Source organism: Papio anubis, chromosome 8, assembly GCF_008728515.1.
Source record: "Papio anubis isolate 15944 chromosome 8, Panubis1.0, whole genome shotgun sequence".
Taxonomy (NCBI): Eukaryota; Metazoa; Chordata; class Mammalia; order Primates; family Cercopithecidae; genus Papio; species Papio anubis.
Window position 1 is genome coordinate 91,466,734 of NC_044983.1, and position 22,289 is coordinate 91,489,022.

At 39.8% G+C, this 22,289-nt stretch overlaps 1 pseudogene; it reads right to left on the reverse strand.

The window, feature by feature from the left end:
* Positions 1–3,625: 3,625 nt before the first annotated feature.
* LOC100999836 lies at positions 3,626–6,420 on the reverse strand (annotated as a pseudogene).
* Between the last annotated feature and the right edge of the window lie 15,869 nt (positions 6,421–22,289).

A 22,289-nucleotide genomic window follows, 5' to 3' on the forward strand; every position in this document is an offset into this window, starting at 1 on the left:
TGTTTTTGTTACTTTCATTTTCCTCCCAAGTGCAACCCCTCATCTAAATTCTGAGAATTCTCTCAACACAGTATTTCTTCAATTCTTCCTCTCTTCTTCATCTTCATTGCCAACACTCTAGTCAAGGGTCAACCAAGTCTTACTTGGACATCTGCAATAGCCTTTTTATTTTCATTCTTGTAACCCTCAAGTTTATTCTCTAAACATCCAGAATGATATTCAATAGTTTCTTGTACACTTAAAATTAAATCCTCTACTGTCACATGACCTGTATCTCACCCCTTGCCTACCTCATTCCCCTCTTCATTCACTACACTTCAGCCTTTTTGACCTTTTCTTTACCACCTCAGAGTCCTTACACATCCTATTGTTCCCTCTCCTGAAGAGTGCTTACAATGACTTATGATATGGCCAATATCCTTTCATCTTTCAGTCTTATCTTAAGCCTCACTTCATCAAGAAGACTAGTTTTGAGCGCTCAACCTAAAGCAGGTCCCCAGATTATTCTTAGTCTTGACACTCTGCTTCTTTCCTTCATATCACTTCACAGTTAGTAGTTACATATTTATATTTACCTGTTTAAAGTCCGCTGATTATACAGTAAATTCTGAGACTGTTAGGATCTTATCCATTGTGGTCACCACTGAATATCCAGCACATGCACAGTGCCTGGCAGGTGGTGGGTGCTCAATAAATATTTGCTGAATAAATGAATGGATTGATGTAAATTGATCACTGACTCTGGAATTCATTATTTCCTTTTTTTCCCAATACTACATGTTCCTTCAAATATCACCTCATTCATCATTACAAGAGCATCTTTTTTTTTTTTAATTTGCAGGCACACCTCCAATTTTACGTTATTCATGTTTACAATAGAAAAATATTTCTAATAAGAGTAAATGATCAACACAATCTCAATAGCACACTACCAGAACTATTTTCATTATTGTCGTTTGTGTTACAGGGAGGACTATGTAGAAGGAAAGACTGGAGATAGATGTTGAGTATCAGTCATACAAGGGTAAATGAGTCTGTAATTCAAGCAGTCAAAGAGAGTTGGATAACATGTTTCAGTAAAAGATTTCCCTAAGAACATTTCCAGAAGTTTCCAGAATGTCATAATCTAGGGACAAAGCTGAGTTTGGAAAATGGAATTTAGTCAGGAGCAGTTCTTAATAATACTTAGATTCCACCAAGGGCCTTTCCTGTCATATTTCGGTTTTGTAATTTTTTTTTCTTTTGACCACTTGGGGTCCTTGACCTAAGTCAGTTATTCCTATTACCTCTCAGTCTTTATCTACATTGTTATACATTTTATATAGTTTAAATAACAAGGTCATGAAATTTATATTTAGTTTTATGTTGCTACACAGACTTTTTACCATTGTAAAGGCTGAAAAATGAGGCACCAAGTTGGTATATTATTCCCCTGTGTGCAAGGCAGCCTAGCGTAGAGGCTAAAGACCCATGCTTCACAGCCACACTGCCTGGGTTCAAATGCCATCTCTACCACTTACTAGAACCTTGAAAAATAACATGAACTCTTCGTAAAATATTTTTCCTCATCTGCAAAATGGGACTAACAACAATACCTGCTTCATAGAGTTACAATGAGGATTCAGTAAAATATCAGATATAAAGTACTTAGATCACTACTATGCAAATACAGCAATATTTATCATTGGATATTTATGTTCCTGATTTTTTTAGAAATACCAATAAAACTACAATAAGCAACTTAATTCATAAAGCTATTTTCTTCATTGTTAACCATTTATCTAAAAAGTTCTTTTCCTTTTCATCGTTTATCCAAAAGACTAAACCATATCCCTCTCTTAGTAATTGTATTTCCTTTAAACAACTGACAATTGGAAGTTAGACTATGAACAAGCTTCCATTGCGCCCAAGTTAAGCAGCAGGAAAGCATCCATTTATGCTGGGGCTTAAATTGTGAGGTTGGACTCAAAGTAAACAAGCAGGTGAAGAGGTTGGGATGATGAAAGACAATAGACCATTACCCAAGCCTAATGGTGTTGTAAAGGAGATAAATGTCTTTGAAGTAGCACCCTTAAAACCTGTGACCTTTAGATTGACCTTTCCTTTCAGATTACGGTATGCAGGTTGTTGTGGAGTCTGTGCAAAGTCAGCAATTAGAAAGATGGACCTTGAGAGAAATAGGTCTTTGAGGAAGGTGCCTACTCAGAGGTATGACTCTATTTCTTCTACTAGTTACCCATTGGCTTCCAAATTTCCCAATTGCTTTCAAAATGTTGGAGGTCTATGGCTCACTCTCTCACAGGTGCACTTTCTCCAAGACAGAAAATGCATTGAGTCTCACCCCATTGTTACAGTCCATGCTGTGAGCACAGAAAAAAATCAACACCGGAATTTGGACAAATTGCCCTTTACTTGTGAGGAGTAAAGTAAATGGAACAGATGGTTAATAACACTAAACACTAGTCACCTGCAAAGAAAACGGTATCTAGAAGAATTATTCATTTGCTAAGGTCATTGAAGAAAATACAGGATTGATGAGTTTGCTAGAAGATACCAGAAACCATACACCTTTGATCTGAATGAATGATTTAGTAGGTAATAAAGCACTATGGAGATTATTTGAAACAACTCATATTTATACAGCATGTTAAAGTTTTCAAAAAACTTTCCCTTGTGACGATAGTTCATGTTCACACAGAGTTATGTGATGTGAAAGAGGATGATTATTATACTCCCAGTAACCAGAACCCTTAATATTTATAAGTTCAACCTGTGTCATGCTGGGCCATACTGGAGCCTAAGACAAAAGAAAAAATTCAGCAATACTGATCCTATTTTTATTTACAATTTTGATATTGTATTCATTATGAATGTTTTGCATTTATTCTGCAGATTTTAATTTTAAAATATTGCATTAAAATATTATTTACTTTGATTACTGAGTTTTTTGATGCTCCCCATCCTATCCATTGTCTATTAGCAAGTCCCTTTTAAGTATTATTTTTAAATGTCATTACCCTTACAACCCAACATTATGAGTTAGTAAACTTTGTTAAATACTGCAGAAGCGTATTGAAATTTTACACCAAGGACATATTCTGCTCTACCTGCTACAGCTCAGAAGACAGTGAACCATCCCCAAGGAATTGCCATTTTTTCTTATTCTGTTCTTAGTTGAAGTAGAGAGTAATAGGCGACATGACTGACTTCTGTATAGTTGACTTAATTTCTTGTTTAAAAATATTTCACCAAAAAATACTTGTACAGAGTTTTATGTTAATCAAAACTAAGCAGAGCTTATAATGAAGAATGTCTTCCCTGTCACTTTTTCCTAATGCAATTTCCAAGAGCAACATTTTTTAACTTTTAAAAATCATTTCTTATATTTCTGCCATTATTTTAAATAAGAATTTACCTATTGATTATCAAATAGATGCATTATTTACTGCTGTTATGATAGATATCAAATTCTCTAACCCCAATGTACTTTTCCTTTCCTTCACCTTCCCAATACAGTTATCATGTTTTTTGGTAAAATCAATAACTGTTGTTTGCATCATCATAACAACATAAAATATTGTTCTCTGCATAGCAAATGCTACAATATAATTATGCTTGTATACTTTTTGATTTTTACTGGTATTACTTGATTACCTCCCTTTTATCATAATCATCTATATCTTTTATGAAATAAAAGATACCATATCTATAAACAATATCCTTAGATGTTTCAAACCTCTCCATCATATGCCTATGTTTAAATATACCAGATGATGTATCAATTTTATGTTGTTCCTGGATATCTTCCTCATGAAATTCTCTCTCCTATTTCCCAATTCTAAACCAGTTGCTCTCTGGACTCAAGGATGGCTGTTATCCTGAACTTCGGTTTTACAAGATCTTGTCTAGAATTTCCTATATTCTGAACCTCAAGTTTTTCCCTTCCTTATTTTACTCTCTAATTGCGCTGGAACACATACTTTTAGCTTCCTCAGTAAAGGTGAGTGAAAGCCAAGTTTTTTAGTATATTATTTAATTCCCATATATTCGAGAATTTTCCAGATTTCCTTATGTCATTGATTTCTAATTTAGTTCCATTTCTAAACATATACTTTGTATGACTTGAATTCTTTCAAGTTTATTGAAACATATTTTATGATCTAGAACATGGTCCATCTTGCAAAACTGTGTGTTGATTTGTTTGATGTGTACTTGGTCCTTGATAAACTTGTTCCCTGCGTACTGTGTGCTGTCGTTGGGAGGAGCAGTCTGTAAGTGTCAACTAGGTCAAATTGGTTGATAGCATTGTTCAAGTTTCCTGTATCCTTCTGTCTTGTTGTTCCATAAATTGAGAAAAGGGCATTAAAATCTGTGACTAAAATTGTGGATTTGTCTATTTCTCCTTGTAGTTCTATTGGTTTTTGCTTCAAATGTTTTGAAGCTATATTATTAGGTACAGAAATACTTAGGATTACTGTGTCTTCTTGATTTACTGACTCCTTTATCATTAAGAAATGACCTTCTTTACCCCGGTCAAATTTTTTGCTCTGAAGTTCACTTTGTTTGATACTAACATAGCCAGTGCAGATTTCTATTAATTTATACTAGGATAGTATATGTGCTTCCATCCTTTTAGTTTTAATCTATTTGTGTCTTTATATTTACATGGGGTTTCTTGTGGGCAACATACAAATGAGGTCTTGCTTTTTTATCCAATCTGATTATGTCTGCATTATAATTAGGGTGTTTAGAACATTTCCATTTAGTACGTTTATTGACATCACCATCATGATATTTGTTTTCTATTTGTCCTAACTGCTCTTTGTTTACTTTTTCCTCCTCTTTTTTGTGCCCTTTTGTTTTGTATTAAGTATTTTTTATTATTCCATTATATCTCCTTTGTAAACTAATCAGCTGCAATTCTTCATTTTATTATTTTAGTGGTTACTTTGTGGTTTACAATATAATTTTTAAATTATAACAATTTCCCTTCTAGTAATATTATGCCACTTCATATATGGTTTAAGAACCTCACAATAGTTTACTTCTATTTCTCTCTAGCCTTTGTGCTAACGTTGTAGTATACTTTACTTCTACATATATTGTGTACCCCACGCTACATTGTTACTATTTTTGTTTAAATAGTAAATTATCTTGTAAAGAGATGTAAGTAAGTTTTTAAGTCATGTACTAACCAATATGGTTACTTTTTTATTTTATTTTATTTTGTTTTTGGCTGAGTACAGGGGACTTTATGATGGTACAGTACATGGCAAGGTGGGACTCCCTAGGCCCCTCTCATTCTTCAGGGTTTCTGGCATGAAAACTGTGTCAAGGGGAGATTCTTAGTGTGAAGGTGAATGACTGTGGCAGGGACTTCCCAGTCACTGAAGGCCCCTCTCCTCCACACACGCTCTCACTGGGGCTGGTGGTCCAGGGAGTTCTTACTCCTTGAAGGCCATGTGAACTATAAGGTCTAACACCCTGTTGATGTAGCCAAATTCATTGTCATACCAGGAAATGAGCTTGACAAAGTAAGTGGTAATTGAGGGCATTTCACCAACATTGAAGGGGGAAAGAGTAGGTGTCACTGTTAAAGACAGAGGAGACAACTTAGTACTCAGTGTAGCCCAGGATGCCCTTCAGGGGAGCTCTCCAATGCCTACTTTACCACCTTATTGATATCATCATATCTGGTAAGTTTCTCCATATGGCAGATCAAGTCCACGACTGATACATTGGCAGTGAGGATATGGAAGACCATGCCAGTGAGCTTCCCATTCAGCTCAGGCATGGCCTTGCCCACACCCTTGGCAGCACCAGTAGATGCAGGAATGATGTTCTGGAGAGCCCTCTGGCCCTCACACCACAGTTTCCCAGAGCGGCCATCCACAGTCTTCTCGGTAGCAATGATGGCATGGACTATGGTCATGAGTCCTCCTCTACAATGCCAAAATTATCATGGATGACCTTGGCCAGGGAGGCTAAGCAGTTGTTGGTTCAGGAGGCATTACTAAGGATCACGAGGTTCTTTTTTCACTTCTCATGGTTAATGCCCACCAAAAACATGGGGGCATTAGCAGAGAGAGAAGAGATGATGATCCTTTTGGCTCCTCACTCTAAGTGAGTCCCAGCCATCTCCAAGATACTGAAGATACTGGAGGATTCCACAGCATAATCAATGCCAGCATCAACCCATTTGATTTTGGTGGGATCTTGCTCCTGGAAGATGGTGATAGTATTGCCATTGGTGACACATTTCCTGTTCACAGCCTTGACAGCGCCATGGAACTTGCCATGGGTGGAATTATACTGGAACATGTAGACTATGTAGTTGAGGTCAATGAAGGAGTCATTGATGGTGACAATATTTACTTTGCCATAGTTAAAAGCTGGAGCTTCATGAGAAGTTGCAGCAGTATATCAAACAGAAGGAGCAGAGACTAGTTGCTGTTTCTGATGCTCATCATTCTTTTGCATAGGTCCATATTTCTATCTGGTATGATTTTCCTTCTGCTTGAAAGACTTCCTTTAGCATTTCTTATAGTCTATGGGGTGATAGAGCCTTTTAACTTTTGTATTTGTGAAAATTTATTTAATTCAACTTCAGTTTCTGTTTTGAAAGATATTTTCTCTGGTTATTGGAGTCTAGGTTGAAATTCTCTCTTTCTTTTTTTTTTTTTTTTTGAGACGGGAGTCTCATGGCTGTGTCACCCAGGCTGGAGTGCAGTATGCCATCTCGCTCACTGCAGCCCGGCCTCCCAGGTTCACGCATTCTCCTGCCTCAGCCTCCGAAAGTAGTTGGGACTACAGGCGCCCGCCACCACTCGGGCTAGTTTTTTTTCGTATTTAGATACCATGTTAGCTAGGATGGTCTCCATCTCCTGATCTGTGATCCACCGGGCCGGCCTCCCAGCAAGTTGGGATTACAGGCTTGAGCCACCACCGTCCGAATTCTCTCTTTCAATACTATTAAAAAGGTTGTTTGACTATCTTCTTTGCTTACATTGTAATTGTTTCTGATGGAATATCTAATCCTAATCTTTCTTCCTCTGTCTGAACGGACGCAAAGCGGGATGACGGACTGACGGATATCGATGGATCTGGATGATGGATCGATGACGACTGACCTGATACCCGTGAACACCATCTTAGGGTTCGACGACGAGATATTCCTGGACGAAACCGACTGACTCGACTGAAATTGATCTGAGCGATATGCGTCTTATTTCTGTTTCATTTTTTATCGTTTCTATTGCTTCATTATCAAATTCATTAATATTTTCTTCTGCAATGTCTAATATGTTGGTAATCCTCCCAAGTAGGACTTTGATCCCAAACATCATGGTTTTGATCTCTAGACTGTGTGGAATACAGTTGCAGCCATTGTTTTAATGTCTTTGTCTGATAATTCTATTGTGTCAGTTCTGCATCAATTTTAATTGATTGTGTTTTTTTCTCCTCAATATGTGTTGTATTTTCCTTTTTTTTTTTTTTTGTATGCCTAGTCTTTTTTGTCTAAACACTAGACATGATCAATTTTACCTTTTTGGATGCTGGATATTTTTATAGCTCTATAAATATTCTTAAACTATATTCTAGAAATCACCTAAAAATAGTTTGATTTCTTGGGGTGTTGCTATTAATATTTGATAAGCAAGACCAGAACAGCATTTGATTTAGGGATAATTATTTTTCCACTCATAAGGAGAGATCCTTCTGATACTCTTCCTAGTGACATTTGCCAGTCTGGATGGTAGAAATAGAAACTATTCCCAGACCTATGTGAGCTCAAGGTACTGTTACCTCTAATTCTTTTATATGATTCTTTCCCCAGCTTCTGCAGGGATACTGGTCAGTAATTTACTGAATACTTGAGGGGGCCCTTCTGCCGTTCTCTAGAGTTGTCTCTCTGTTCTGTCTAGTACTCTGCCCTATGAGCTCCAGTTGTTTTGATCTCTCCAGACTGTCAGCTTAATCTCCTTAACCCTTAGTTTAATCTCCCTAAATTCAGTTCCATGGCTGGAAAACTCTCTCAACACAGTAAGCTGAGGCGTAGTTAATTCTTTCCCCTCTCTCAGGGATCATTGATGTCTTGAAATCAATTGTTGCCTGGTATCTGATGTCTTGAAAACATTGGTTTTCAGTTGTTTTGGGTAGGAGCGTTGTGTCTTTTTAAGTAATTTTCTTCCTTTGATTTTTTTCTATCTTTTCTTCTGATCTTATAATCAGTTGAATGGTGGACCTAGGTGTCATTTTTTTCATTTGTTTTTGTTTTTACCCTTTCTTTCTCCAGAAATTGTCTTTACTTTATCTCCATTCTAGTGATCTCCCTAAGGTACTTTTCAAGGTTTATATAATTTCCTACATTATCTTTGTTTTCTTTGGGTTTCTCTTTTGATTTATTTTTTCATGTTAGACATTTTTCTCCAATGACTATGTTTTGAATAAGGAAATGTCTAGGTGAGCCTGAATCACGTGGTAATTCCAAACAGTAAAGAAGCTACCAATGATTACTAATGTCGTGTCAGAAGCGTTCAGTAGCCAAACCCACTGACCAAAAGTGGCACAATTTAAGCTTCAATAAATATAATAATACTAATGCCTTGGATAGAACAAAGTAAATATTTTTAAATCTATGGGTTCATGACAACTGTGAAGCAAAACAAAACCCAACTGGTCATCACTGGAGGATATTAGTAAGCCAATTCATTATTTAAAAAATTGCAAAAAGGAAGAATCAAGTATTAATCATACCTTTCCTATATGTAAGCAAATGTCAAATGAGAGGAATTTCCTTTTTATAGAAACATCCAACTAATAAATGGAAGACTAATAGAATTAGAATATCAATATTTCGCATTGCCTAATAATGGGTAAGCATCAACAACTGCAAACATCAGACAAAAAGACAGAGCCAGATATTGTATACCACCAAATAAAAGAACAGAGCACCACCTGAAAATATTTCTTCCCCCAAAATTTCAACCTAAATCTGATCTAGCCTTTAGATCTAATTTACAGGAAATGCAGAGAAGGAAGATGTTAAACTATTCCACAAAGATGTAACCAGTAAATCTTACCATGCTGTCCTGGAGGGAAACCCTTGATTTTTTAACAAATTGCAAACAAAAAAAGAGAAAAAGATGGAGAGAGCCCCTATAGATGAAAAGAGCTTAAAAGACATTCCAACTAATTTCAAGAGACAAATCTAAGTTGAAGCCTGTTTCAATCAAATTATAAAACAAAATTATGACATTTATAAGACAATTTGGGAAAATTTGAACACTGTCTATTGGACGATATTAACAAATCATTGTTATTTATTTTGGTTCTGATAATAGTGCGTGGTTATTTTTCTAAAGGCCAGTCTTTCTTTGTTCTTACTTTAGTAATTGTCTATTTTAAGTGGACTAGGAAACAATAATCTGTAAAATAAATCTTGTTTTTCAAGCAGCATTGCTTTGAGAGATGCCCGTGTTTAAAAAGCAAAGCCATTAGGGGGAAGTCTCGGAGAAACAATAGTAGGACTGGCATGAAAGTATGGCACACATTTGTGTAGATGTCATGATGTCATGCCAATTCCTGACATTTGGAAAGTCCATGGCAGGATTACCTTTAGTCATGATGACAACCATAGGAGCAGCTTATTTTGCACCCACTTTAAAATGGAAACTGAGGGTTAGAGGTTGAAATGACCTGTCAGGGTCACATGACTGCTAGTGGTCAGTGACAAAGTTGGGATTCTATCCTGGCCAATGTTTCTTCACCACCCTCCCACCCCTGCCTCATTTGTCTTATATATAAACCCTGGAGTTACCAGTAAGAATATCTTTGGAGAAGTAAAAATTCTTTCAGTCCACTTCCTGGTGGCTGTGGTCATTCACCAGATCCCTGTTCCCCTCTGATGGGGCTGGTCTGTTGCAAAGAGCACTCAGGAAATCTGCCAGGCCCTCAGTCTAGGCCTCCAACCTGGCCTCTAGCTCTAAGGTGCAGGCAGGAGGGAAGCAGCAGCATTCAGGTTCCACGGCAGAAAGGCAAGATGGGTCGGGCTGGGTCTCTGCTGCTTTTCCTTCCCCAGTCTCTGGCCTGCAGTCTGCATTCCAAGAAAACAGTACAGAAAAAGCAGCGGGGATGGTGCAGGGGGATGGGATGCCACCTAAATACAGGCTAAGAGCCAGTCTTTTTTAGGAAAACATGACATAAAACCTAAAATATCTAAGGGTGAAAAGATATAATGCCTGGTACTTGCTTCAAAATAACACAGGTGGGAGAAAAAAGAGATGATTTGAGATTGGCCATGTATTGCTTGACAATGAGTAATGTAAGCATTGACACTGAGCAATGGGTGTGTGAGGGTTTATTATACTCTTCTCTCTATTTTTATATGTTTGAAATTTTCTATAACAAAATATTTTTCATTAAACTGTTTAGAAATTCTGTGAGTGAGCAAGACTTGTGTATTGGAGGTCTCCACTCTAGTGAAATGTGTCAGCAGCATGCCAGCTAGATTTGGGGAACTCTCAGTTATCAGTGGGTGAAAGTATTTTCTCTAGGGTTTCCCCAAGAGAAGTTCTCCAGTTTCCTACCTAAGGTTTGCATGCTTGGATTTGTATGTTTTCAGAGACAAAAGAGGGACACATCCTACGGGTCCTACGTTTCATTAGGGTGGTTCTGACTTACTCTTCTGCTTCAGCTCAACACCTTCCCTGCTCCCCTCTCTATCTGATATCCCTGAATGATTCCAAAGAATACATTTTCAGTATTATTCATAGAATAGAATCCCCTGCTCACACAGCATCAGGGAGGACATCCTGGGATCCAATTCTTCCTTTTGCAAAATTTCAGTTCAATAAGTTCAGTATTCAGTCCCTGTATTCAGTCCCACCTGTCATGCTCACCTTTAGGTTTTCTTGGTGCCTCTAAATTCTTAAGTACTACAGAAGGAAGTTTGCAGGAGAGAATGAGTTTTCCTGTCATCAGTATCCTTCTTGGTCCCTCATTAGCATCCCTCTTAATAAGTAATTTAGGTTATAACTTCCTCTATTCTATTATGTCAGGTACAACTCCTAGTTCTGTTTTCAATCTTCCAAAAATTGGTTTAAATCTCTTATATTTATCCTTTAATATTTATTTCTTCTTTTTTGAGCCCAAAGAGGTAAAGGGAGAAGAAAAAAAACACATGAAATCAACACATCAATTTAACTAGAAGACCAGCTAAGACTGATTTAAAATAAAAGTTGCCTTATGGGAGAAACTGTTTAACTTGTTTACCATCACACCTAACACAGTGTCATGTGCAGAAGTAATTCTGAATAATGCTTATGACAGTCACAAATTTTTTTTATTTATGATGTGTGGCGGGAGGTCAAAGGCACAAGAGCAGAGGAAACCTCTTCTGCTTTGCAAAGAAAACAGGAAAATGTCCAGAGCTCAGAAATTGATCGGTGATGTATGTGCCATTATTCTTTTCAAAGCTACATTTGAAATATTTTTGGCTTTAACTTTCCTTCCCTTATACCAATCATTTTAGTTGTTAAGTTTGTTTAGAAAGTAATTTTTAAAAGATTACACTGATAACCCCAAGCCAGTTTGAGGCAGGCTAAGTCTGCGGATGTGGAACACTTAAAATGTCCATTAGTACTCCTCTTTTGTCACTTACCACCCAGGGGGTCACGCCTTTGGTATGAAAGTTGTTTATAAACTGGTAGCTTTATTTTTAAAACAGAATGGAAGGGCCGAAGTGGAGCTAGGCAGAAGATTGTATGATTAAAGTTTTGAGATCCGTACACATTATGAACCAGTCCTGGGTTTGTGAGTATTTTATAACTCAACCATTAACCACTAATCTGTTGGAACCTGATGCAAAAAGTTTCAATCTCTTTCTAAAACCATAAGGTACTGTTGGGAAGCCAATTCTTTCTACATAATCCCTCAACAAAAGGAGATAATAATAACTTCTCTTTAGATGACATAATTTCATGAAGCTTATGATTATCTATTTCACAATTATTTTGGCATTATAGAAACCTACTGTGATGTTTTCCACGTTTTGGAAATGTGGTTAAAGAGGCTAAATTGGCCTAATTCAACCAGGCTTCAAAAAATCACACCGTCTATCTATCTATCTATCTATCTATCTATCTATCTATCTATCTATATATATATATTTTTTTTTTAAAGACTGAGTCACGCTCTGTCACCCAGGCTGGAGTGCATGGGCACGATCTTGGCTCACTTCTGCTTGGCAACTCCCACTTCCTGGGTTCAAGCAATTCTCCCATCTCAGCCTCCCAAGTAGCTGGAACCACAAGTGCGTGCCACCACGCCCAGCTAATTTTTGTATTTTCAGTAGACACGGGATTTCACCCTGGCTCACTTCTGATCTTGGTAACTTCTGCTTCCTGGGTTCAAGTTATTCTCCCACCTCAGCCTCCCGAGTAGCTGGGACCACAGCTGCGTGCCACCACATCCGGTTAATTTTTGTATTTTTAGTAGAGATGGGGTTTCACCATGTTGGCCAGGCTGGTCTCCTGACCTCAAGTGATCCCAAAGTACCAGGATTACAGGCATGAGCCACTGTGCCAGCCTCACACCATCTTTTAGATAATACTTCCCTCATGGCTATAGTGATTTGTTTTCCCTCTAAGATTTTCATTTGTGTCACCTCTTCTCTTCTACGCAGGTATTATTATAATGTAGTAACAGGTTCTTCTAGAGGATCAGACATTTTGCATTATGCATAATGGAGGGAGAACATTCTATCTTACCCAAGTTGTCTTTATGATTATATATATTTAAACAAACAAACAAATAAACCTTCCAGTTCTTTTTGCTGAGTCATGTTCAAGAGCAATGTAGAGGATGTTTCAAATGACTTGCCTGGAGTTCAAACAATCTTAAACTTCCTATTACCCTTCTCTGCCTTCCCTCTATTGACGAAATTTTCTACTAGTCAATAGAAAGCTCAATTTTAAAAACGTATTGCTGTGGCCTGCATTAGTTGTTTGCTGCTGTAACAAATTACAACAAACTTAGTGGCTTAAAATAATACAAATTTATTATCTTAAATCCTGGAAGTCAGAAGTGAAAAATGGGTCTCACTGGGCTAAACCCAAGGTGTTGGCAGGGCTGCATTCTTTCTGGACACTCAAGGGAAAAATCTGTTTCCTTGCCTTTCCAGCTTCTAGAAGCTGTCCACATTCTGTGCTTTGTGGCCCTATCCTCCGTCTTGAAAGCCAGCAACCCTGGGCTGAGTCCTTCTACCGCGGCCATCTCTCCAGTTCTCATGCTTCTGCTTCTATCTTACATTTATAAAGACTCTTGCGGCCAGGCGTTGTGGCTCATGCCTGTAATCCCAGCACTTTGGGAGGCCGAGACGGGGCGGATCACTTGATGTCAGGAATTTGAGACTAGCCTGGCCAACATGGCAAAACCCTATCTCTACTAAAAATACAAAAATGCTGGGCGTAGTAGCAGGTGCCTGTAATCCCAGCTAGTCGGGAGGCTGAGGCAGGATAATTGCTTGAACCCGGGAGGTGGAGGTTACAGTGAGCCGAGATCATGCCACTGCATTCCAGCTGGGAAAACAGAGCAAATTGGTCTCAAAAAAGAAATAACAAGGCAGGTGATTGGCAAGGTCAATGCTCAATTCTGCTTTGTAATGTAACCTAACATTCACAGGTTCTGGGGATTAGGATGTGGATATGATTGATTGTGGGTGGGAGAGTGAGGGTATTACTCTGCCTACCATATAGTCCTAGTAGGCTTGTAGCAAATAAAGATGTCATTTCTCCCCTTCCCTTGGGAGTAATTTGCTTGGTTGCTGTGGGAAGGATATCTAAATATTTTACAGGAATTTTTAGAACATCCATGAAGTAGGGGGGTGTATTGAAAGAACGAAGGTTATACATTAGCATACATCAGAAACGTTTGTGTATGAGAAACTGTGAGCATGCATGCATACAGAAAGTCATCAAGAGATCAAGTTGATTTGTGTTACTCACTCCACAACCATGGGCCATGGCTCAGCCTCTCCATGTCCATTTCAGAACGTCATTGTACTTGCCCTCACTTTTGCCACACACACAAATTAAATTAAGTTTAATTTGAATGTTGCTTTTCTAAATGCAGACTTCAAGGGTAATATGACTGCAAACACTTTTTGTTGTGACAGAAAACGTAACCCAAATCTGCTTAAACAATAAGGGTAAATTTTTGTCCTAGAAAATGTGCAGAGTAGGTTAGTTTTAAAAAGTAGATTAGTAATCATAGTCCCAGCTCTGTTTTGCCATGATTTTGCTGGCTCTGCTCCCCATCAGGTAGTAACTCGATTCTCAGGTAGAGCTGGCTCATCATGACAAAAATGATTGTAAGGCTGGGTACAGTGGCTCAGGCTTGTAATCCCAGCACATTGGAAGGTGGAGGTGGGCGAATCTCCTGAGCCCAGGAGCTCAAGATCAACTTGGGCAACATGGTAAGACCACATCTCTACAAAAAAAAAAAATACAAAAATTGGCTGGGCATGGTGGCATTTGCCCATAGTCCCAGCTACTTGGGAGGCTGAGGTGGGAGGATCACTTGAGCCCAGGGTGGTAGAGGCTGCAGTGAGCTGAGATCATGCTACTAAACTCCAGCCTGGGCAACAGAGTGAGACCCTGTCTCAAAAAAAAACAAAACAAAAAGTGACTGTAGCACTACAAGCCCTTTTGTGTGTGTGTGTGGTAAGAACACTTAGTCTACCCTCTTCACAATTTTTTAGTGCACATTACACTAGTGTTAACTATGGGTGCTATACTGTATAGCAGTTCTCTAGAACTTCTCACCTGGCTTAACTGAAACTGTATACCAGTTGAACAGCTCCCTTTTTCCCCTCCCCACAGCCTCTGGTAACCACCATTCTATTATCTGCTTCTATGAGTGTGAATAAGTACATATGCTCCTCAATTTACTATGGAGAAACATCCTGATAATACCATCATAAGTTGAAACATCGTAAGTCAAAAGTGCATTTAATACATGTAACCTACTGAACACTATACCTTAGCCTAGCCTGCCATAAACATGCTCAGAACACCTACATTGGCCTACAGTTGGGCAACACCATCTAACACAAAACCTATTTTATAATAAAATGTCGAATATCTTATGTTAATTTATTGGATGCTGTACTGAAAGTGAAAAACAGAATGGCTATATGGGCACTCGAAGTACAATTTCTACTGAATGCTTATTACTTTCTTTCTTTTTTTTTTTTTTTTTTTTTTTTTTGAGATGGAGTCTTGCTCTGTCGCCCAGGCTGGAGCGCAGTGGCACAATCTTGGCTCACTGCAAGCTCCACCTCCCAGGTTCATGCCATTCTCCTGCCTCAGCCTCCCGAGTAGCTAGGACTACAGGCACCCACCACCACGCCCGGCTAATTTTTTTGTATTTTTAGTAGAGACGGGGTTTCACTGTGTTAGCCAGGATGGTCTTGATCTCCTGACCTCGTGATCCACCCACCTTGGCCTCCCAAAGTGCTGGGATTACAGGCGTGAGCCACTGCGCCCCACCTGAATGCTTATTACTTTCACACCATCATAAAGTCAAGAAGTTATTACGTTGAACCATCATAAGTTGGGGACCATCTGTAGCTACCATTGCTATCCACAGTTTACAGATGAGGACACTAAGGCTTAGGCAGATAAAATGACTTGCCCAGTATCTCAAAAAAAAAAAAAAATACATGGAAGCACTGGGACTTAAACCCAAGTCCCCCTATCTTCAAAACTCAAATCTATTCTGTGCATACCACAGAAGTTTGAACCCAATTCTGAACTACATATAATCAAGTTCTGGAAGTTATTTGTGAGTGGTCCTTTCCAAGCTTTTTATGCTTGCTCATTGGGATTTTGTCAGTCATTTTCCTTGTTTGTTTATTTTGTTAAATCCTGATTTTAGTTCGTGCACCATAAGACTTAATCGTCTTGATTTGGAAAGTGAACTCCAAGTCGTGGTTATTGGAGTTCTGGTTAATTGGGGTTTAACTGTACAAATCCAGAATAGCACAGCTTTTTTGCTTGCAAACAATATCAGCAGCTTGCAAAGAGGGTCCTGGGCAGGCTGAGCATTTGAAGCAGAATCAGCCATTTGCTGCACCTTCATGAGAACCACAGTTCCTGCAGGAGGTGGAAAGTAAATACACTCAACCTAATTCCATTGTATTGCGTGGTTTTCATGGGTCACCTGACGCGTCTATCAAAGGAGTGGAAGGTAGTTTCCTTAAGAATCTATGAGCCACAATCACCCACAACCACCTTTCAGTGACAGTCACTTGTGTGAATGAGCTGGGATCCAGACTCTGGGTCATTCCACTGATATGGCTTGAGAAGCACACAAAATCCTGTCTTTCTTTGTTCTGCCAGGACTCCTGGCCCACAGTCAGAATATGGCCTTCTCTGCACTGCATCCACTGCACTTTCATTGATGACAACAAGGGCTATCCATCGCAGGGTTCCTTTCATTTGCAGGTACTGGCCTAGGTGCTCTGCATACGTTCTCTTATCCCCAAAATAATACCCTGAAAGAGAGGTATTATTGCCCCCATTTTGCAGATGAGCAAGCTGAAACTCAGAAAATTGAAATAACTTTCACTAATTCAGTCCACAAGTACTTATGACTCTGTTAGGCATTTTGGCAGACTCTCAGGATACAGAACTAAAGCACCACCCTCAAGGTGCTTGAAGTCTGGTGGGAGTTCCAGACACAGAAACAGATAAATGTATCACAGGAAATTAAATGATAGAACTATGAACAGGGTATTGTGGGAGCAGAGAGGAAGTGCAAGGAATGTGGGGAGAAGAAAGTTCAGAGGAGGCTTCCTGGAAGAGGTGACACACGAACTGAGTCTTTAAGTCTGCATAGGAATCAGGTACAGAGATTGAGGGGAGGAAAAACAATTCCTGGGAGAGAGCAAGGTAAGTAGAGCCAAAAAGACATGAAGCAACTTGATGTGGGCAGGAACCCAGGGGAGTTTAATGAAGCTGCCACCTACAGGGAGAGAAGACAAAGGTGGGAGCCATGGGTGGAGATGCAAACAGAAGTCAGATTTAGGTGGACTTCATATCCTGTGGTAGGGATATTTCATCTTCTCCTGGGGTTTTAAAGCATTTTAAACACAGTGTTGACTAGAATACAATGTATCAAATAAAGAAACCTTCATCTTCTAGAAGTTAGATCTCATGGCAAATGTTCTGTCCCCAAGGAAAAATAGAGAAATCTTAGGACTATATCCTTTATACTTTTTGACTCCTTCAAATATGCAGGGAACCTAAGGGAGAACTTGATTTGGGGGTCTGTTCACAAGTCAGCATGTCCCTTTTGTGAAATAGTCTTCGTGCTTGACTTTTTATGTTTGCTGCTGTGAGAAGCTTGAGTAGATGATTGTCCTGGGTCTTGCCAGCACTTCTCAGTTTTGCTTTTTGTTGCTACAACCATTGCCTCTTTGTATAGCCCCTGAAGAAACCCTAACAGGCACCCAGGCAACATGAATCCAAGGAAATATACCCAGTTTGATACCTACATTCTTCAAAGAGAAAATAGCTGGAAATAAAATGAATCAGAAAAGGCAAGGCCCCAGCAAGAAATTTTTCTGAATCACCTTAACAGAACAGTGTCAAAAAGATGTCACTGGGGAAAATACCTGCAGCATAAGAAAGTTGATGTTAAATGCATCTGTGGCTGCAAAACAGCTCATGATAACATAGTCTAGTTATATGGCTGTGCTTTAAGAGACCAGAGCAGCACTTACTGAGCATTCATATGTACAGAATGAGCTCTGAAAGGACAAGCCATGTATCTTAAATTTTTCCTGGTGTCTAATACATGTCTGTAAAGTAGAATAAAACAAATAGTAGCTAGTGAATGAATGAATGAATGAATGAATGAAAAAAGGTTGCAAAGAATGTGGATACCAAAAAAAAAAAAAAAAAAAAACCCCACACACAATTGTGTAAAACCCAAAGAGATCTTAGAGATAAATTCATGCAGACCCCTCTTCACCAGCTTAGGAAAGAGAGGTCAACAAAGAGTTTGATTATTCTTATCTATAAAAGTCATTGGCCAGGCACGGTGGCTCATGCCTGTTATCCTAGCACTTTGGGAGGCTGAGGTGGGTGGATCACTTGAGGTCAGGGGTTTGAGACCAGCCTAACCAACATGGCGAAATCCCATCTCTACTAAAAATACAAAAATTAGCGGGATGTGGTGGAGTGCACCTGTAATCCCAGCTACTTGGGAGGCTGAGGCAGAAGAATCCAGGAGGCAGAGGTTGCAGTGAGTTGAGATCATCCCACTTACTCCAGCCTGGGCAGCAGAGTGAGACTCCATCTCAAAAAAAAAAAAAAAAAAAAATTCCAGGGCCCACAGAAGTCATCTGAACTACAGAAAGTACACTTGCCAAGCTTCAAAAGAAAAGGGTTCTATAAGCAAAGTGAGTCATAAAAACTTCTTCTGATTGTGGGAACCAAACGGTAGCAGGTTATAAAAGGAAAATGCAGCATGTTCCCATAAACCACAGGGTAAGTCCTGGAGACAGTGTTAACAGGCTTTAGAGTATTCTCATCTCTCTTGTCAATCATGATACCTACCCATGGGCATTCATAGTCTAGTTAATAAGAAAAAATATTGGGAGGCCGAGGTGGGCGGATCACCTGAGGTCAGGAGTTTGAGACCAGCCCGGTCAACATGGGGAAACCCCATCTTTACTAAAAATACAAAAATTAGCCAGGCATGTTGGCATGCGCCCATAATCCCAGCTACTCAGGAGGCTGAGGCAGGAGAATTGCTTGAACCCAGGAGGCAGAGGTTGCAGTGAGCCGAGATTACGCCACTGCACTCCAGCCTGGGGGACAGAGCGAGACTCCATCTCAAAAAAACAAAAAAACAAAAAAAAAACATATATATATATATATATACAGTCCTCACAATGCCTTTAAGCAGAGAGTCACTTTCAATCAAAAGAAAACTAATAGAATGCAAGCAATGAAAGCGATGAGGGATAAGGCATCCAAGAATAAAGGATAGAGAGATTGTCACTCACGGACAGGCAGGACACTTTTGCCTGCCTATCAACTGAAGGCTCACTTTGGTTTGTTTTCCCAGTAAAGATGGTAGGCTACACCAAACCATCATCACTCTCTCATCTCTGTCTTGTGAACACCAGCTCACAAATTTAAAAGAAGCTCCTTGGCCAGTGGTAAAGGTACAGCCCATAGCCAAGGAAACACTTTTCTTTCTTTGACTCTATTTGTCTTTCTGAGAGATCAAACATAGCAATGGCTAAAATATTACACCCCACCCAACTCACTTCCCAGACTAGATGAGAAAATAACAATAAAAGTCACACCAATGACCATGAACTTTGACTTGATCTCTCCTTGCCCAAGCCTGTGCAGGAAAGCACTATCAGGGTTCTAATAACTATCAGAGGTGTCGTTCCAAAGAATCATTTCTTATCTCATTTGTTTACATGCAGAGTCATCTTCTACTTGTCAGAAATAGCTGTACTCATTCATGTACACTGTTTCGTGCTAGATTTTGTTGTTGTTGCATCCTAGGGAACACATCCAGTGTGAATAAGGAAGTCTTGGTCTGAAGACTCACCAGGCTTGCTTTCTAGGAGAAGGATCTGTCCTTCCAGGAGAAGGATCCTAGGTGTGGGCAAGGGAGAGTCAGCATAAGCAGCATCCTGGGGTCCCCACTTCCCTCTGCCCATAGGATTAGGCTCTTAAAAGAGAAGTGCCACAGGCCTGGGATACTATAATTATCTCAGCCATTTAAGGATTATGCTCCTGGGAGACTATAATTATCCAAATATTGTTGCATTCAGGGATATTTTACTTACAAGGAAGTGCCTTCATTTTTACAGGATCTTTCAAGAGGGCCCAAAGGGTGTGTCCTCTCTAATGTGGTTCCTAAATAAAGCTGGAAATAAACAACTGCATCTGGCATGAGGGTGGGGTCCAGCTGAATCCACCCAACCAAGGACTTTCGATGTGGGCAGAAAAAAATAACTTCCTTTTGTCACCTTAAAAAACAGTTATCAGCCATTCTAGGTCAAAACCTGGGGACTGGGCTGGGCCTGGTGGCTCATGCCTGTAATCCCAGCATTTTGGGAGGCCAAGGCGGGCAGATCACCTGAGGTCAGGAGTTTGAGACCAGCCCGGCCAACATGGTGAAACCCCATCTCTACTAAAAATACAAAAATTAGCTGAGCATGGTGGTGAGTGCCTGTAATCCCTGCTACACAGGAGGCTGAGGCAGGAGACTCGCTTGAACCCAGGAGGCAGAGGTTGCAGTGAGCCAAGATTGTGCCATTGCACTCCAGCCTGGGCAACAAGAGCAAAACTCCATCCAAAAAAAAAAAAAACAAACCTGGGGACTTTCTTCTTTCTTAGTCCCGCTCTTCTCCTCCTCCCCACTCACTCTCATACACTTCTCCAGTCTAAATTCCATCTATTTCGAGAAATGATTAAAGAAAGTTCTTGGCATTTAGGGTACAATTTCTTCCTGAGGTTTGTGTATCATATTATTCATATCATAATACCCCCTACCTTTATTTCTCCCTCTAATCCCAATGCAATAATACTTTCTGTAAAAATTATGTAGTCTAAAGTGGGCGGGAGGATTGCAGAGAAAAAGAAGAGTAGTACTATAGTATGAAAAAGAGATGATTGATTCAATTCAGTGAACTGCCTAGATTAAAATAGTTAACATTTATGCAGTCCTTCCTATGTGACAAGCATTCCAAGCATTCTGTGTATCTCATTAATGCTGACAGCATCTTTATGAGATATATACTATTATGATCCCCATTTCACAGATGATCAATCCAGAAACAGAGAGGTTGGGTAACTTGCTCAGAATCATACAGTTGATAGGTGACAGGGTGAAGATCAAAACCCACAGTCTGACTCTGAACTCACGCTTAGCTACTGTGCCATGCCACCTCCTAACCTTGGGTGTATGTCCCATGCCACTCATTGTAAGCCATGCAGTGGGAGGAACAGCAGAATGGAAGGACATGGCTCCTACTTTCCAGGGCTTTGTGAGCTATGAGGAAAGAGACACATGTGTAAAAATCACCACAGAACAAGGAAAAAAATGTGACAGATGGAATAGGAGAAGCATAGACAACTGCTTTAGGAGTTTAGATTAATTCTGGTGTGGCATTAGGAATGGCTTCATAGAGGAGGTGGCATTTGACATGCCTATAGACACAGAGAAGACATGGGTGGATGGCATTCCATGCTGAGGAGAACCTGGGAAGTTCAGGCCAGGCCAGGATGCAGCATGTATGGAAGACAGCTATGAGAAACAAGATTACAAAAGTCTACTGGGGTCAGGGTATGAAGAGCAAAGAGATAGCGAAGAATGGAGTGGGACAGGGTCCCCTTTGGCTGGGGTTGAGGGGAGGCAAGGAAAAAGACAGGCGTAGACTTTAGGGTTTGGCCAAGTTTGGATTCCTGTGATCTAGGAGAAGACCATAAAGAATCTGCTGATTCAGTCAGAAGGTATTTTTCCTACAGCTTCTGACTGCTTTTCTTAAATTACCTCTGTTCAGGCTTTTATCCAGTCCAGTTCAACAAACAACTCTTGAGGATCTTGCTTGATTGTTGAGTACCAATCACTCCAAAACTTAGTGACCTAAAACAACACGCACTTACTTTCTGACAATTCTGCCATTTGGGCAGGTGTTAGTGGGGACGGCTCATCTCTGCTCCACAGAGCATCAGCCGAGGCAGCTCAGCTGGGGCTGGAAGACCCACCTGCAAGATAGCCTCACTCACATGGCGGGCCAGATGGTGCTGTCCATCGAATGGAAACCTCACTTCTCCTCCAGCTGGCCTCTACATTTGGCTAAGTTAGGCTTCTCACAGCACAGGGATCTAGTTGTCAGAATTCTTGCAGGAGCTGGCTTCTCTGAAAGAGTAAACCTGGAAGTTGCCAAGCCTTTTTAAGGCTTGGTCTTAAGTTCCTGAACATCATGTCTACCACGTTCTGTTGGACAAAGCAAGTTGGAGGGCCAGTCCAGATTCAATGACAGGAGTCTACCCAAGGGCAGTTACAAAAGCAGTAATCTACCACTATCCCTGGTCAATTTCAAGACTGGAGATTAAAAGTGTTAAGAGGTGGTCCTTGCCTCAAAAAGCTAGAACCATACCATGAAAGTTTGTGTTAGAGTAAAGAGAATGAAGAGACATAACTGAAAGTAATGTCTATGCCTTAATTGGACCCTGTTTTTTTTTGTT